The 19,286-nt window shown below is 32.3% G+C and overlaps 1 non-coding gene across 1 annotated transcript; it reads left to right on the forward strand.

The window, feature by feature from the left end:
* Positions 1 to 19,214: 19,214 nt before the first annotated feature.
* Positions 19,215 to 19,286, forward strand: Trnae-cuc. Its single transcript has one exon. It is a non-coding gene; the product is annotated as a tRNA-Glu (tRNA).

Consider the following 19,286-nt stretch of genomic DNA (forward strand, 5'->3'; position numbering starts at 1 on the left):
TTACAGAAGGAATTAATCAGGCAATAGACACTAAACTAGGTTATATACAGAATAAGTTGATCGAAACTCTAAAAGCTTCTCTTATTATGGAGTTGCGAGAAGAGATCAAGTCTTTCATTGTTCCATTCGTCGAAGAAACAAAATCTCTAAAGGAAGAATTGACTGTACTTAAGAATGATCTCTTGAATTGCAATGCCATGGTAGGTGAACTGAAATCTCAAATTGGGAAGCAGCAACAGTGGAACCGGATGAACAATTTAGAGATTGTAGGTTTACCTCAAACTAGCAACGAGTCGACACGGTCACTAATGCAAAAAATCGCAAAACATGCTGATGTGGATTTGCAGCCGGGCGATATTGAATTCGCCAATCGTATACAGCCGAAACAATCTATGCCAGGAAAGCCAAAAACAATTGTGGTGCGTCTCAAATCTCGCGACATTAAAGATAAAATTTTGTCTGGTTTAAGAAAACGGCGAGGAATTCAAACATCTGACATCGGATTGGTTGGAAATTCAAAGAAATTCTTTGTAAACGAGCACCTGACCCCTGAAAACAAATATCTGTTAAAAAACGTTAAAACACTGGCTACGGCCAAAGGTTACAAATTCGTTTGGGTCAGAAACTGTTGCATTTTTTTACGCAGAAACGAAGAGTCCCCAGCCACTACAATAAATTCGGAGCGAGACTTATCAAAAATTTCTTAAAAATTTCCTATTCCACTTCCCATCTGTATTTTTATATTATCAATTTTTTTACGGCATTGTTCGTGTATTCTCCAGTAGTTTTAGCAACGCTTTGTTTTTTGATTTACAATTTAACAGCAATAATAATACAAAAGTCGAGGTCTTCCCGCCGTAGTAAGAATATTTGCGTAAACGTTGGTACATTTACATTTTTCTTTAAATGTCTGATAAAACCCTAACCATATTTTATCAAAACGTGCGAGGCTTGCGGACTAAAACGAGTGAATTTTGTCGTAATCTACTCTTGTCTACTTTTGATATAGTTCTAATAACGGAATCTTGGTTAAATGATAAGTTTTACGATAGCGAACTCTGCGGGGGTAACTATACTATGTTTCGGCGCGACAGAACAAAAGAAACATCACATAAAAAATATGGGGGAGGATTATTAATTTATATATCTCGTAAATTGCAGGCATACGAAAGACCTGAATGGAACTGCACTAATGTCGAAACTTTGTGGATAACTATACCCGAAAATTTGCTTGGAGCTAATGATCGGCGTAATCTTCACATCGGATTGGTCTATATACCTCCCGATTCTAAGCAGCCACAACGACTTATGACGTTTATTTCCTCGTTCAGTCATATAATTGAATCAAACGCAAGTGACAACTTCATAATTGTTGGTGACTTTAATCTTCCTAACATTAGTTGGTCTCCCTCGGGACCTATTATTTTAAAACAAGGAACGACCCATTTACAAGAAATCTCCGAAGATTTTATAAATAAGTTACATTCTTCTGGCCTGACACAGCATAATTTTATTTCCAATACTTGTAACAACGTATTGGATTTAATATTGAGTAACGTCTCTCTAGATAGTACCAGAGCTGATATAGCATTGGTTAAGCCCGATATGCATCATCCCTGTTTGAGTATAGATGCAACTGACTTACTTCTACGCAAAATGTCTCCAAAAGTAGATCTGAAGTATAATTTCTACCGCGCTAACTATAATGCTATCAATCAGGAACTAAGCAAGGTCAACTGGACGCAGCTTCTAAATGGAGATACTATTGACGAAGTAACTGCAAAGTTTTACGATATTCTGAATAAAATTATTGTAAATTATGTCCCAATGAGTCGTAATACTTGTAATAATAAGTACCCCGTGTGGTACTCCAAATCTCTGATACATGTTATCAAGGATAAACTAAAAGCTCACAGACGTTGGAAAATGTATAAGAACCCGCGGGACTATGATGAATTTTCATTGTTACGTAGTAGGCAAAAGCGTTTATCCAAAAAGTGCATGCTATCTTATGAACAGCATATACAAGATAGCATGGCTAAAAATCCTAAGGCGTTGTGGTCATATTTAAGAAATAAGAGGCAAGGTAAATCTGAGTACCCAAGCATGCTAGTTCTTGGCGATGTTTCATACAAATCGGAGCCTGAGATTTGTGATGGTTTTAACAAATTCTTCAACAGCGTCTTTCACTCTCCCAGCGATACTTATGATCTACCTGACCTACCCGAGTCAGATGTTATATATAACAACATTTACATAACGGAACATGATGTCTTTAAAGCTATAACAAAATTAAATATAGATAAGGGTCCAGGTAGTGATGGAATACCTGCAGTTTTCCTACAAAGATGTAGTAAGGAACTTGCAACACCACTATCATATATCTATAATTTGTCCCTTAACACATTCTGTGCATTTCCTTTAAAATGGAAAGAAGCACATGTCGTTCCAATTCATAAAAAAGGCTCCAAAAATAAAATTGACCACTATAGACCAATCTCAATTCTTAATTCTTTTAGCAAACTATTCGAAAAACTAGTCCATAATGTTATAAGTCCATTAATCTCTAAACAACTACCGGAACAACAACACGGCTTTACTAAAAATCGTTCAACTATTACTAACTTAACTACTTTTACTGACTATATACTGCGAGGCATGGATGAGGGCGAACAAATTGATGCTATCTACACGGATATAGAAAAAGCTTTTGATCGTGTTGATCACATTATCCTTTTACATAAGCTTTTCTCCCTTGGAATACGTGGCGATCTTTACCGATGGATAAAGTCATACATAACTAACAGACGACAAGCAACAGTAATATGCGGGTACAAAAGCATGTTCACTAACATTACATCAGGAGTACCCCAAGGGTCAATACTTGGGCCGTTATTATTTAATGCTTATTTATACGATATAAAATACTGTTTTCACTTTTCCAAACATCTTATGTTCGCGGATGACAAAAAAATTTTCTTAAGAATACAATCTATAGATAACTGCAATCAAATTCAACAAGATCTTAATAGACTAGAAATATATTACAAACAAAATAAACTTACAATAAATATAAACAAATGTAATAAGATAACTTTTTCACGTAAAAACAAAAAAATACAATATGTTTACAAAATCAATAACATCCCCATTAAACAAGTAAAATTAGTTAAAGACCTTGGAATATTATTAGATGAAAAAATGGGTCTATCAGAACATATCGATAACATAACAGGCAAAGCGTATGAGCAGTTAGGGTTTGTCAAGCGGTCATGCAAGACATTTCAAAATATAAATTGCATAAAAACCCTTTATTTTGCATATGTCAGAAGCGTGCTGGAGTACGCAAGTATTATTTGGTCTCCATATTATGTAAAATACAAAAAAGCTGTGGAAGGTGTGCAAAAAAAGTTTGTCAAATTTCTTTGTTACAAGGGGTATAGGGGTTTTGATGGTTATACTGATTCTTGCTCATATTTTAATTTAGACTCGCTAGAATATCGACGGAGTCAGCAAGACTTGTTCTTTTTACATGCTATTCTTAATGGGCGGATAGACAGCCCCTATTTGCTATCATTAATTACATTTAAAATTCCTCCTGTGTATGCGACAAGATACTCAAAATTGTTCAGTGTGCCTCGTACGAAGTCGAATTACCTGCGTAATTCTCCAATGTTTAGGGTTTTGTCGAATTATGACAACCATTTTCAAGACATTGATATCTTCTACCCCAATAAGAGAGATGTGAAGAAGTGCCTGGAGAAGCGGGAAGACTCCGATTTTTTTAAGTAGTACTTTTTTTTTAAAGTAGTAGATATTAATAAATTCTTAGTATTATTTGTAGCTTTTTCTAATTTTGCAGTTTTTAATTTTATTCTTTTGTTTTTCTTTTAAATGACACTTTGTCTTTTAATGCTTGTTTACTGTTTTTATTTAATCTGTGTAATCTGTTTTGGCTTTGTGTATTGTATTTGTGTTTTGTATGTAATATGTGTTAAGCAGCTGTTGATTACTTATTATTAAATAAATAAATAAACTCTCATAAATCCTTCGTCTGAAGGCGGTAGGTGTTAGACACATAAATATTGGCGTCCGACTTGGATCCCGATAGGGGCTACATTGCCTCAATATTTTCTAGAAAACTATGTAATATGTTTAAGGAAACTTAGAATTAAAAAAAGGTATAATAAAAGATATAAATTTCGCACCCTTGAATATGTTAAGTTGTTTTTAATGCTTAAATAAAATACAATTATCGGCCATAAATGTTTAAAAAAAAATTTTCACCTTAAAAGCGAAAAACTCTTAACGATAACCCTAGCATAGCCTTAGATGATAACGTGCGCTTTGAAGTCGTTTCGCGCGTAATACAGCCTTCGGTTCAATGAACTTTCAAACGGTCGTGCTTAACTGTATGGAAGACGAAAAATATAATGCCAGCATGTTTGTGTTATTTATGTTGTTGGAGTTTAAAGTTTATCTAAATCGTGCTCGAGTTCGGCGTTAGCTATAAATTTCGCGAAGTGTTCCAGATTTTAATTTTTGTTTTTCGCTTAGATTTGCATATGAAATTGGTATAGAATCGGAAAATTTGAAATATTCAGTTGTAGAGGAAAATTCTGAATATGTCTTTCGTGTAATTGAAGTTTTCCTTGATTAGGTTTGCTTCGATTTCTAATGCAGAATTCAAATAAAGATGCATTCATTGCTTTGTAATTTAGTTTTCACTAAATTGTATACCAAGGAATTATCTTATATGATGATGTTTCGATAACATATCATAAATACTTCTATATTGGTTAAAATAAAGCAAATCTTAGTACCTAATTATGTTTCATAACCTAGCAATTTCCTGACTCAAGCCAACACTGCTAAGTTAGCATTGTACGTGGATGTGATATTTGGATAGGATTTGATAATATTAATTTATAGTTGTATGTTTCTCTTTAAGTGTAGGCAATTAGTTATTCTGGGAGATACTGAATGTGTGTACATTGAAATATAAGTTAAATTCTATCTTGAAAACCATAAAAGAAAGGAGGAAAGGTCGAACACCTCTTTGACTCCGGGCGAATCAAGTTGTATCGACACAGGAGAGGTAGGAAGTCTATGGGCGTTATTATACGTTTGGGACAAGTTTTTGACACATGATTTATTTCTTGACTTTTATCACTTGTCTATGTCACTTTATTAAAAAACGCCATTAACTTATAAATATAATAAATTCAAACCTATTCTAGTTTTGTATTTAGTAATGAATTAAATACTCAAAACCATAAATTATTCTACTAAAATTGTACTTAATAAATCAAGTAATTACTGTATTTCAATGGAATAAAGGTGTAAAATTCTTGAAGATTGAGGAGTTGCCGAATAAATCAGCGCCCTCTAATTTATCAGAGCGGAGAAATTCTCCTCCGTGCTAAAGAAAATCGCAAATTGATGGAATCCAGAAATTCCGGGCCCGATAACCGGTGAAGCGTAGATTTAAATGAATTTTTGCGTTGCTCATTCATTACTAAAGTGCTTTTAACGTACCGAAAGTAATTTCTTTTTTTAATCTGTACCGGCAATGCATTTCGATCGTTTATCACGCTCATCACAGAAAGACGTTTTTATATGTTTGTAATAAAATATTCGTTTTATCAATTGGCTTAAACAGTAAAAGCTAACAAGGGTCGTCTAGGGACTTGTGGTTAAACCCTAGATGTAAACATTTTTTCTTTATATGTTTAACACTTGCTCATCCAAACCGGCAAGTCTTACGCCCGAACCCAATAATTAATTCACAATCTCAGATTGTTTTCAATTCGTGGTAGTCAATCGATCTCTTATCTGCATCCCAATAACGAAACCCTACGAATACAATCCATTTTTGGCGACGGATAGAATGCAATCTCAAACACACTCATATTTGATAATCAATATAAACCAAATAAAGTAAGTAAAACCGTACAAATAATATTCAAATATATATGTCTATTAAAGCATATCAAATAGCTTTTTAAGTATTTAAAAAACTGGTGTAAGTTAAAATCTTAAGATACGATACTGGTACAGATGATCTATCATTTTCATACAAAGGTAAACGTATAAACACCGATCCGACCTACCATGCATAGCTTGTATCGACAGATAGCTATTTACAATCCATCGATTGGTTATTGGCACACTTTTTACAATATTAGGATTGAAATGTCTATCTTAGATGGTAATAAATAGATTACGATAGGTTATTAGGTTTGCGCGTAAGACACATACACATTGATCAATTAGTCACTGAAAGCTGATTACATACTTGCCCGAAAAGAATAATTTTCAATTAAATGAGCTGTAGGTAGTATGCCCGTTTAATAATATACCATTACTTCAATAGAAAAAACATTTCTAACAATCGAAAGAAATTGTAAAGACGTCATTCTTGGATTTTGGTATTAATATATTTCTATTGTATTATTTTTAGCTAGAACTACTTAATCATATTATTGTAATGTTGTTCTCTCATATTTGTTTTTCAAAAGAAATAACTTACAACGGAATTAAGCCATAACAATTAATTTAACGATTCATTCAATTCGTTTTTAAATCTGAATTTTTAATACAAATAAACGGTCGTGTTTTTAGTGAAACTTTATATTCACTACATTTTTAAATTGTAAAGCTTGATTAATGTATGAATGAGGTCACAACTTTGAACGTGAGTGAAAAACTTTTTAAAGTTTGTAAGCCAAGTTTTCAGCTATTCAATGCACATTTTTAATAGCCTAGGATATTTTTGTTATGAATGTATTACCCGGTGGGGACATATTTCTGCGTCTGTTTTATTTTTTAAGGTAAAAAGTCTTCTGGGATTGAAGCACCTCGTCGTCTTTGGATAGTAGGTAGGTATACTAGTTCACATCAACATACGAAGTAGTATTTTTCTTACAATTACAAAGAAAATTTTAAAAATCAACACAGGTGGCTTTAGTAGCAGGATTGTTTTTATATCCAAGCAATAATGCGTATTTATTAAGGCAAACGCCTCATATATACTTGAAAACGATCGAAACGTCCCAAAAATCAAATATCACGACTTCGCAGATACTTTACACTCGGATATATTAAAGAAAATGTGGCAGAGATAAGAGAAATGTGGGAAAATGAACCATTTCTATTCGAGACCAATCGAGGACCCGACTATTATCTTAAAACAAAATACTGCGAGGAATCGTTTCGCCTCAAGTATTTTTCTTTGCCCTCATGCTTTAGGAACTCAATGGAGAGAAAATGTACATGTTACGTAATATATTTTTATTCACAAACCAATTAAAAGTATCGTAGATATTTTTAATATAAACTAATAACAATTGTGACATTATTATATTTTGTGAATTCACTTGTTGCACCAGGTGAAATTGTCCATAGAAATACCCCAATCTATCATTTACTACTACTACTACACTCTTGTGTATTGCCAAACATGCTCCTAAGACCGTAGTACAAATATGTTTTAATTTTATTGTAAACATGCTGATTATATAAAACTGTATAGTAGGGATAATTTATAGTATTATATTATAGTATACATAGTATTTGGATTTTAAAGCTTTGTGAGACCGTAAAACGAATCGATTGTTCTATGCGCATAAATCAACAATGGTTGTCAATAAGGTAAGCAATTATTTACGTGCGGAAATACGAGGCAGTTACTTTATACCAAAACACGGAGATTACAGGAAATAGATTTTTTTTATCAAATCCGCCACAACCACTCATACTTATCTGTCAGTTAATATTGGCTAGCATAAAACTAGGAAGCAATTAGAAGTGCAGTGCCGTCGGTCTGGCTTGCAGCCAGTAACGCTCGCCAGGAGCATTGTCTCTCTGATTGATCCTACAAAACTGTGGGATACGTCCGAAATGCTTGGAGCTCGAACATCGAATAACCTATCGTTTGAACATGATTCTAATGTCCTCTACATTACCTAACCAAAGAGGTTTCATTTCGGAATATTACTGGCTAAAAAAATATTCTAATTTTAAAAATAATTAAGATATACTAAGATGAGAGGTCACGACCTCTTTACGCAATACCTACTCTGATATGTACTTCAGGCCAGGGCAACGTGCTACTTCGATTACAATACTGAACACATTCTGCAGCATTGTCCAGTGTATGGGGTATTTAGGTACGCCCTATTAGGCCCTATTAAATGCCACCCTGAACACAGAATATACCTGGAGAATCTATACGAACGGATAGTTCAGCAACATCAAATAAGAAATAAAAATGTAACAGTTTTGCATCCTGTGACACCAGATGTTTCGGCATTCCATAGAATAAAGTCCCAGCAAGTATTTAGCATTTTTCGTACTATACGACAACAATCACATTATGATTTTGTAATAACCATTACCCACATGATACAAAATTGATAACCCTTTAACGATAATCTATTTGAATGAAAATCAGAATGTATGCAATATATAATCTGTATGCAAACAAGGTCCCGAATTGCTGTATCTGGCCGCAGGCGTAAGGAATTGGCAAGCCAAATGTGGGTTCGATCGGATACTAACCACAGACCACAAAGTCTTGTATGACTTGTAAATTATCTATAACTTAGATAATTGACATTTCAAAACATTCTTTACATACGTTTATAGTTCCGGCCGTTTATGTATTAGGTAAGGTGGGGAGTCACTTTTTTTCTTACTTGGTGATTACCGCAACAGCTATGATTTAGATTTTTACACATATTACCCACACATTATAAAAACAAAAAGCATTTTCGAGGATTTCTTCAAAAATTAATAGTTTATGTAGGTACTATTATTCATGAGGGGATAAATTGCAGTAAATCTGGGTAATACATGGACGGCCCCTGGGTAGAATATCTAAAAACGGAGGTAGGATTATAACAGCATACCAATAATTATATATACTATACGTGTACAAACTGTGTCAATTATGACGCGTACACAATACACACAAAACAGTGTACTGTATCAGCGAGTGTTAAACTTAGGTAGTACACATAGTAAACTGACGTAGGTACACGTCCTCAAGATTGAGTCACACGTAAGCCAACAATGGTCAGGATTTCAACAGCATAAAATTCCTTAAACAAATGAATATTTTCATATCTTTTCCTCAATTAAAAAAGGTACGCTATATGTTAATGTTTAATAATTGATAAAGCGTTAAAAAACTTACCATTATTAGAAAAATTCGTTCACAATTGATTGAGAAACTTACTAAATCTAATCAAATCAAACCAAAATTTATTTATTCAGTTTAGATGTGTCTTAGGGAATGCTTATAAATGTCAAAAACCTTTACAAAATTCGCGAAAGAGCAAGACTACGCCATCCGTTGGCAAAACTACCAGGAGGCTTTCTTCTGAGAAGATCCGGAAAGAACGGTCAACGGGCACACTCGATTGCCTCCTGAACCGTTTTTTTACAAAGTATCTTCTCGTATTACCAAATGATGTGATACGGTAAATAATAATAAAGTCCTGAGCACCAGCTTACTGTTTATTTAGGCGGCTTTATAATTATTATGAACGTTGTGTGTGTATTATTCTAACGTTGAATGCAACATTATTCACTGTTTGGCAACCTAATCTCTCTGTATCCAATATTTATCAACAACGCGGAAGTAATTTGGTAGATATTATAACATTATTTGGTGTTGCCAGACACATAAAATACGATGAAATTGGTAGGGTTTGGTGGATAACTGGACGCTAGCCAGTTTTCACCGCGGGCTAAACATGGAAATCGAGATTATTGTTATATAGAATTTGTTTGCAAAGCTGTCCGCTGAAATTTACAAAAGGATCATAATTATGGGGGCATTAAAAAACGAGTAATTAATATTTCTGTTATTATTTAAAAGGTAGACTTTTTTACAATCTAAATTGTATACTTACCATATTTAAGGAAGTATTAAACACTAATATTAATCGTAAAAATCATTCAGACCTCCTGGCAGATATGTAATTTGTACATTGGCGCAAACTTTATCGAACTGGTCATCCTATGCTATAGACATGCATGAAGCTTTCTTACTTATATATATAGAAATGATAACAATCCGACAGTGTTCGAGTGCCTAGGCCTATTCGTACCACCAGCGAAAACTATCCTTTTTTAAAAGTCACACATGAAAAGACGCAATATACATAAATAATAATTAATGAACGACATAAATTAGTAGACGTTTTTGATTGTCCGTAGAGGGAACTCACAAGAGGTCTGTTTCATGTAAGAAATAGTTAGTCTTGTTAAATTATTTTGTGAAGAATCAACATAAATAAATATTGTAACTTTTGATAGTTGCTAAGTTTTGGTTATCAATATAAACATTTGGGAGTACAGTTCTTTTAAGCGGTTCGCAGCTAATTTCATGAAAATAATTTTAATTAAAATTTTCAACTTTTTAGCGAACATCCGTGGATTACATTAAGTTGCCAAAAACAAACGTTAGGGGCGTTGCAAGTTTTAATTGCTTTTGTGAAAGACAACGGAAGCGTAATTAAAATATTACTTGAGACTAAAGCGACAAAGAGGAATGCCAAAAAGATTAGCAATCTCGAGGAACACTTTTATTATTGTATGGGGATTAGGAATATCCACAGTAGGTACTACATATATCAACATAGGTACTAAAGGCATATTCGTAAGTTATGGATAAGGGCTGAAGTTCACTGAAAATCCTATTATAAAAAAAATGCATCTGATTGTTTGTAGAAAAGAACACATTAATCTGAAACTACGAAACGGTTTTATTTGCATTAACATAGTGTAGTTTTAAATGTAAGAATTATGTTATCCTCAAAAAATATATATATTAAATCATGGTCTTATTGAAACGTTATAATTAAAACATTTATTGTGGTAACACTCTTCATAAAAGTGTTTGTAAAAAGGAGAGGTCATAGTAATTTAGTTTAATTTAAGATTGAATTTAACAGTATTCAACAGACCTAGCTATATCCTAGCCACCTGCCATATTAATATTATTTATAAAAAATATTAACCTTCACATGTCCCATATACAATGATCGTAACAACATAACAGGAATGTTCAAAGAGGAAAAATTGTTTCCTCGTAAACAATTTCACGTCATTGTCGAAACTGGAAAGTTATGCAACGTGCTTTGAATATTTTGCTGTTTAACGCGAGGCGCAATTACGGTATTGTTGGAAGAATTAAGAATACTTTGTATGTACAGTGCTTAGTCAGACTATTAAGTTAACTCTGTAGATTTAGAAAAAGCAATCCGTCATGATTTTAGAGGTAAAACAGCTGATTTTACTTCGTATAGAACTTGAGCGAACGAACATGTATCACATTTTTATTTATTTTATTTTTGTAGCCATAGGCCAAGTATATAATTTATTTAGAAGGCACATTTACAATATACATACAGACAGACATAATATGCATGTAAATCAATAAGTAGGTATGCACGATATGTTTACACTTACAATTGATTATATATAAATTATTTTATTATTACATTAACTGTACTAAATGTATAGGAATTTTTCTATGATTTATGCTACGACAAAACTGTAAAAAGTTTGCCTTAAGACTTTGTCTACAGAATAATAGGCAAACGGGCTCATCTGATGCTAAGTCCTTTAATGGACACTCTCAATGTCATCATCATCAAAATCACATGCTTGCGACTGCCTTGCCGGCCTTTTAAGAATTGGTACGCTCTTTTCTATATACTTCCACTAACTCATGTCGGATACGCTGGTCAAGCAGATGTACCCTCTGCGATCTCACTTCACCTCAGCTATGAAAGAATCCTGACTTTCTTCGCAATGGCGTTGCATCTTCATGAATCACCGATAAGGAAAGGAACTCCGTGCAATAAATTCACACGTTGCCAGTAACTCATGTCGGATCCGCTGATTTATTTCCTGAAGGCTCACGTGTGAATAAACAGTGTTTCAGGATAATTAATTAACTAAATATGAGGGTGTTAACGTCAGTTGTGAAATAGAATGAACAAAGCAAAAATAAAACTTCAATTAATACTTGTAAAAACATATTTTATTACCATAAGTAAAGTTTTAATAATCGCTTAGGTTAAATGTATGTTTATTTAACATACACAGCTTTTATTTTTGCTTTATCTAATAAATAAATTATTCGTTTTAAATTTATAATAGTTGTGTAAGTAAAGTTATGCATATTTAGTAAGAAGTAAGTAACTTTGGATAGTAATAGATGATCGGTCAGCAAACTTGCTCTAAACTTTGATCGTCGGAACTTTGGCGTCACATGTTGTACCGGTTGTGAGAAACCATAAGAACATAAATTAAAACATTTCATAACTACTCTTACATATAGCAAGTGATTTAATTACCATAATTTAAAGAAAATTACTATAGTTTTTTAAATGTATTACGAAATGTACCTAAATAATCTGTAGATCCAGGTTTTGAATAGAGAAATCGATTTTTAGGTCACTTAAATTCTAAACATAATTTGACATATCGTTATATAATTTCGAACGTAAAAACGATTCTATAATATATATATATATATATATATATTGATTGAATTACAAGAAAATACTCCAATTAAGATCTCCCAAGAAGTTATCACCAAAGAGTATCTATTGTACTCTATGGCAACGTCTACTTATTCATTTTTATTTATTAGTTTTTCATACCAATTTAAGAAATTAGATACAGTATTATTATATTGTATATTCCATTAACCAAATATTGGCAGCCCTGATTTCGTTAGTAAGTTCGTGTGAAGTTCAGATAGCAAGCACTAGTTCGGAATATGCTACATTTATGCGGCTTAAACTTAACAGCTTCGATAAGCTCACTTCTATCGTTCCTTGAGCTAACAAGCCCCGTGTTGCCTCGTAACATTTTATTTATACACAATAGCTATAAAATAATATATAAGGCGATTTTAAACTCAAATACTTGAGCAATATTGTCGGTAATTTAGATTGGTGTTAGATTTTTAAATTATATATGAAGTTATTGATGCCGTATGTATATAATAATTTTTCTGATAAATATAAACTAAAGTTTTTTTTATTTTTCGTTTTCTCCTAAATAATGGAAATCAATATCAACAGCCAACTCCTGAGGTATCTAGAAGGGCACCAGCTGCTTAGTCAAGTAACTACGTCAATACGGCTTTTGCCGTGATCGCTCAGGTGTTGATCTTCTTGTATACGTTACACACAGATGGGCAGATACAATTGCTTGATAAATTATTGGTTTATATAATTACATGTGAGATAATAGAAATAAGATACTAACTCTTTTTTCAATTATCATTAAAATATACATAAAAAAACAAAAACTTAAAATAAAACAATTACTTTTACGAGTGGGATCAATACGCAACATATATTATATTTGCCTTTTTCTTTTGTTTATATAGATATCGATTTAAAAAATTTAATTATCTAAACTCAAACGCAAAAGCTTCAACCACCAAGCAGTCACACCAATAAAGCGGGTGACAGAGTATTTTGCTTGATCAACGATTCAATAAATGAAATTCATTACACTTCAGTAAATCTTCACTTACTATAATTGTTAAACGTTATGGCAGCTTGTATAGTTTTCTGTATAAATTCACAACAAAGCCGCGGTTCGCTGGACGAGCGCAAATTGTCAATGAAACGTGAGCGGGGGATATTGATCGCAGCGGGTTAATGCCTCTAGCTGACAGAGGAACGAGCAAAACCACTCATATGTTATGTTATAATATATAGAGCAGTCGAAATATGACCGTATATACAAGAACGTAATAGTATTTTTATATGATGTTACAGCGAATATTTAAAAGTTAATTGCTTACACGCCTTCTTTAATATATTTGTTTGTTTGCGTTAATAAAGAACATAAGATTCGGCATTCTTAGGAAAACATTGAATAGGTTTTGGATAATACTTTACAATGAATGGCTATTCTGTAGCTTATACACAGATAACGATATTATTATTTTTTTAATTTACGTCGATTTTTAAAAATACTTAAAATCTTGTGTATATTAAAATAATTAAATAAGTAATAGAATAAATTTTGTCACATTTCTTTTTCTGTTATTGTAAAAAATGTTTTAGAATAATGACTCCCTAAAATTATCAGTGCATTCAGTTTTAGATTTTTTTTAATAATTATCATAAATGGTTGTTCTCTGGACTTTTTTATATTCCTATTATGGGCTTTACCTAATTTAATCTTCCAAATTACTCTCTATGAATAAAAAAACACAGATAAATTGTCAAACGATGGCTTAGTAACTCTGCATGTTTTCCATAGTATAGAAAACACAATGACTAGATTTATTAATACCCAAAAAAGTACTGTCCTTAGTAACACATTGTACAATATTATATACTCATAACAAAGACTCTGAGACACTTTTGTATAAGTTACGTAGAATTCAGATTTAGTCTAGACTTGTAAGAAAGTAAACGTGCGCAGAATTGATTAGCTACACGTGGTAATATTATTATGTATTTTTTAATAAAATGAGAAAAAAAAACATTATTTTTTAGATTTGTCCGGTGGCAACCATCATAATTATTTACATACTTTATTTCCTTATTACGATGGGTATTTCACATCGTACCAAAACGTACGATCCGACATTACGACAAACTGAAGTTTACGATAATTGCGTACCAATATCCCAAAGTAGACACACACTCAAGAATCAATAAACAAAATTATTGAAGAAACCTCTTACAATATTGGGTATTCGTGTCGTAGCCAGAAGCTATCTGCGTTTAACGGCCAACCTCGAAAAAATGTCATGATTTACAATCATTTTCTCTTCAGAGGAAGCTATAAAATGGTCCCCTGTCATACCCAAAAGGCTTCGCAATCGAGTGGTAATCTGAACAAATATTTGGACGACAAAGTGCCTCAACTGTTCTCGATATGTTTAAGATTTATAACTCGAAAATATTCTTGAGACTTTGTCTTAATAAAACGCAAGAAAATATATGCACTATGATTAAATTTACATGCACAGCGAGTACCTTATGTTACTTATGATAAATCTTTCGATTAAAAAATAAAATTTTAAAAAAGAATCAATATCATTATCATTCGATTCTTTACATTGGACTACTACTCGTAGGTAAATATTCTGAATAGAAGATAAAAGACAGAACCTATATTGGTGGATAGAAGTTGCATAGATCGAGTCAGAAAACCGAATTTGCACGCAAGAGGTACGAGATAGGTTGTAAAGACGACAAATACTGAAGAAGACTCACTATACCTTATCTAATTAATTATTTTTGTTGCTCATAGGCAGGCAACGCCTGTGAGCAACAAAAATAATGGAAGAGATCACTCGAATGATTAAGTTTGCACATATCAGTTTATATTTTGTGAAAATTAACCCATAGAAGAGATTTAATTGTTTGAATATTCGTCGTCAGATAGTTAGGCGAAGATTGTTGAAGTTTAGCTCATATTATGCAATATTGTGACAATAAGTTCTGATTGCAATCCCAGCAGAGCTGGCCGATATGAAACTTGGAGTCGACGATTAGATCTAGTCGCGTTCCCTATATCACGTAGTATATTGGATAAACGTCAAACTTGACATATTGCTGCGTTCCGTGCTAGGTCTTCCCGCATTGTATGGTGCAAGATATACGAAACTTCAACTAGTCGACTACGTATATGAATAGCATAATATTATATTTATATAAATATCTTAATACTAAACAAGTTAATATTAATATCTCACCTGTGCCTCCGTACGTAAACACTTCCTAATCATATCCTATCCTGCTCAATCGTCACTTTTGTAATTCATGTATTTTCTTTTTCTGTGTTGTAATTAATAACCCGTAAGATTTACGTTTTTGTTTATAGTTTATTTCTTATTTATATATCATTGCTTTGTAATTGTTTATTTTTTTTTGTTGAGTTGGTTGTGTACTTTTTGCACTTTTACCTTTACTATTTCTTTTTTAGTTTTTTCCTTGCAATAGCTGCGTTAAAGAGATCGCTTTTATTACTTTTTATTTGCAAAGTTTACATAAATAAAAGCATAAATAACACAACAATTTTGCATTCAAAACGCTACATAATATATCTATAATATCTAATTATTTAATATAATCCTAAAAAAAATAAACTTTTAAAAATCAAAACCTCTTTTACCTTGTACCTTATAAACGAATGTTCAGGCCAATACATGTTTATGATCTATGTCCTGTCATCGCATGGCTGAAAAATAGTGAGTGATAAGTTCTTACTTTAATTAAGTAATAACTCTTAATAAATGTATGTAAATAGTACAAAGGTTGGTTACAGAAGAATTAAATCAAACATCTTTTAACGTATTATTGAACCTTATGTATTTAAGGATTATCTCTGTTACTTATTTTCCCATAGCATTTACAGTGTTATACCTGTCGTATCCATACAATGGCAGTCGGTTAGGACATGTAACGCCGTCTCTTCAGCTGTATTGTTACAAAGACTGGCAGCACTTTGTCTAACCCTGAACCTGTAAAGATATAACAAGAATTTACCGTGACTTGTCAACATCTATCATCAGTTATCAATCCTATTCGTTTTATTTATTTAATTATTGAAAAAGCCGTTACAACATTTGGAAGGAATAACTTAGTTAAGACTCATACTTAGCATCAGCGACTTTGAGGGTAACATTTAGAAGACCCAAAGTTCATGTTCCGTACATTAAAAAAATATACGGTAGGCATGGTATTCATCTGACCACAACGAGTGGTCACCCCTTAATCTAACTATTAGAATATTTAAACAACTTTATTTCTCATTACAAAAATGTATTTTCTTTACATGAGAAACTCAATATGTATATACTAGTGAGATACACGTCGCCATTAGCCGTCCCAATTTTAGCCTACTATGTTCACTTTAACTTGCATCTTTAATGCCTTTTTGAATATATTAAGCGCGCTAATATTGCAATTTTAGACGGTAATTGATTAAATAATTGCACACCCTCATACCTTATACCTTACTTCTTATACTTCTTCAAATAATTTGTACGCCGCTTTGGCATGATGAGCAAACTCGCTCGTATTTGATTTTTTTAAATGATAAGCTACTATGGAGAGAGTTATTTTTTTTTTTAATTTAAGACACAGGTGCTATAAACATACAGTTGTTTAATCGTAATAATTTTGGTTTGTTGGTAGATTTTATTAGTATGTGTATGAGACTTTATATACCATTAAGCCTCTTTTAATACACATACTAAATATATAAGTCATATCAGTTTAAGTAACTGATATAAATTTTCTTTTGGTTGACCTTCCGATGTGATTTATTCTATTCATAGGAAAATAGGTTACTGTTACTGTTAGTATAACTGAAACAATAACGATAATTGAAGCGTCTATTATAGTCCCCGAATAAAAGGTACGCCCTATGTACCTACAGTTTAAATAAATCCATACAAATTCTCCGTTCGATAAATAATTTTATTCGCATATGAAATATTATTTTTGAGCCACAATTAAACAGCCCAACTGTATTACTGATATTTTAATTAACAGGCTACCCTACGTGGTTTGGAGAGTTGTTGCTGTAATTAAACTTTTTCAATTTTTGATTATACAAATTAATCTCTGCCTCCCTGAAGGCCATATTATGTTATGTATAACTTGGAAATGGGTTCGGCTCCTGGAGAAGCATTGATCTTGATTGGGTAGAGAGCCTTAAAAAAATTCAATGAAGATTCAGAAACATGTTGGCTGTTACGGGTTAACAAGATATTTCTTGTTTTTTAAGCTAAATTGACCATAGTACTAGAATTAGCTGCCTTAGCTCCGGCCACCAAACTTTTCATTGAACAATTGATCAAAAACATGAATATATATACAATTACGCAACAGCAGTATATTCATATTCCGAATTCACCAATCCAATTACTTCACTTGTTCATACACGGTTCTTATAGTGACAGCTACTCCGTTACAATGCTGTAATGCACTTATGAATGTGATATAAGGAAATCAAATAATGTTGTAATAATAATTAAAGCCGTATTAAAATTTTCATTAAAATATTTAACCTGTGAATGTGTTTTTAAATTATAAACAAAAAACAAGTCAGTGTTTATCATTCTATGAGTAATCTGGAGAATGGCATCGTCGACCATTTACAATTGAGAATTCTAACCAGCATTAGTCAACTTCAATGAATATAGAAACTGGAACACTGAACTTGAAACGCATTTAAGACTTGGTTCGTTGGAATAAGTAAGTCTCATCTTCATCTCATTATTTATGTAATTAATGAGAATTTTTTAAATTTAAATTAATCACTCGTATGGAAAGACGAATCCTTTGCTGCTCAGAAAAGACTATTTCAAACATCATAATAACATAGTATAAATCAAAGTTTCTCCCCATTTCTTATACACATAAAATATATAGAGTCCAGACTAAGTATCACTTCCGTATGTTTTACCAATTCCTTTTTCATAGTTCGTTATTGCCTACACTATATCAACAGCTAGTTTCCATACATAACTATACATTCAGGCACAACACGAAGTGCGACCTAAAATTTATTCGCACAAAAAGTATTCACAATGGGAGTAATTTGTTTTACCCAGAACATTGTATTGTACGTGTAAAACAATATTTATGATCAAACGTACTTGACAGTTTCATTCGAGTTATGTTGAAGAACGTATTGTGTTCCAGTATTTTATAAATATAATTATTTTTATAAATAAACAAAATTTGCTTATTTGATTTTATTAAATTTAGATATAACTTTAAATAATTTCTAATGTTTTGACTGCTACCACATTCATTCTAGTCTAAGATCCGGGATTAGAAAAATATACCTTCATCTGTTATTTATATGAAACAATTTTTGTATGTAACTAACATGAGAAAGTTAAAATTAAAAATAAATTAGTCGTTAATTAATTAATTACTATTAATTGCAGCAGGCGGCAGCAGCATGATGGCAGAGGCTGTTTTTATAAGTTCATGATATTGAAATCAGCTTATAAAAAATTGTTTTATCTAAATAACAGATGAGGGTTTATTTTTCTAATCCCGGATCTTAGACTATTCATTCAATGTGGCCAGGCCAACGTCCGGTAATACACCGGTTCTTGTCCAATGTGCCCAGTGATTAACATTCATTTATTCGTTTAGCAAAATAGATTTATCAATTGGCCTCAGTATGGTGAATCCGATATGGTCTAGTGGCTAGGATACCTGGCTCTCACCCAGGAGGCTCGGGTTCGATTCCCGGTATCGGAA

This window comes from Pieris rapae, chromosome 3 (genome assembly GCF_905147795.1).
Source record: "Pieris rapae chromosome 3, ilPieRapa1.1, whole genome shotgun sequence".
Taxonomy (NCBI): Eukaryota; Metazoa; Arthropoda; class Insecta; order Lepidoptera; family Pieridae; genus Pieris; species Pieris rapae.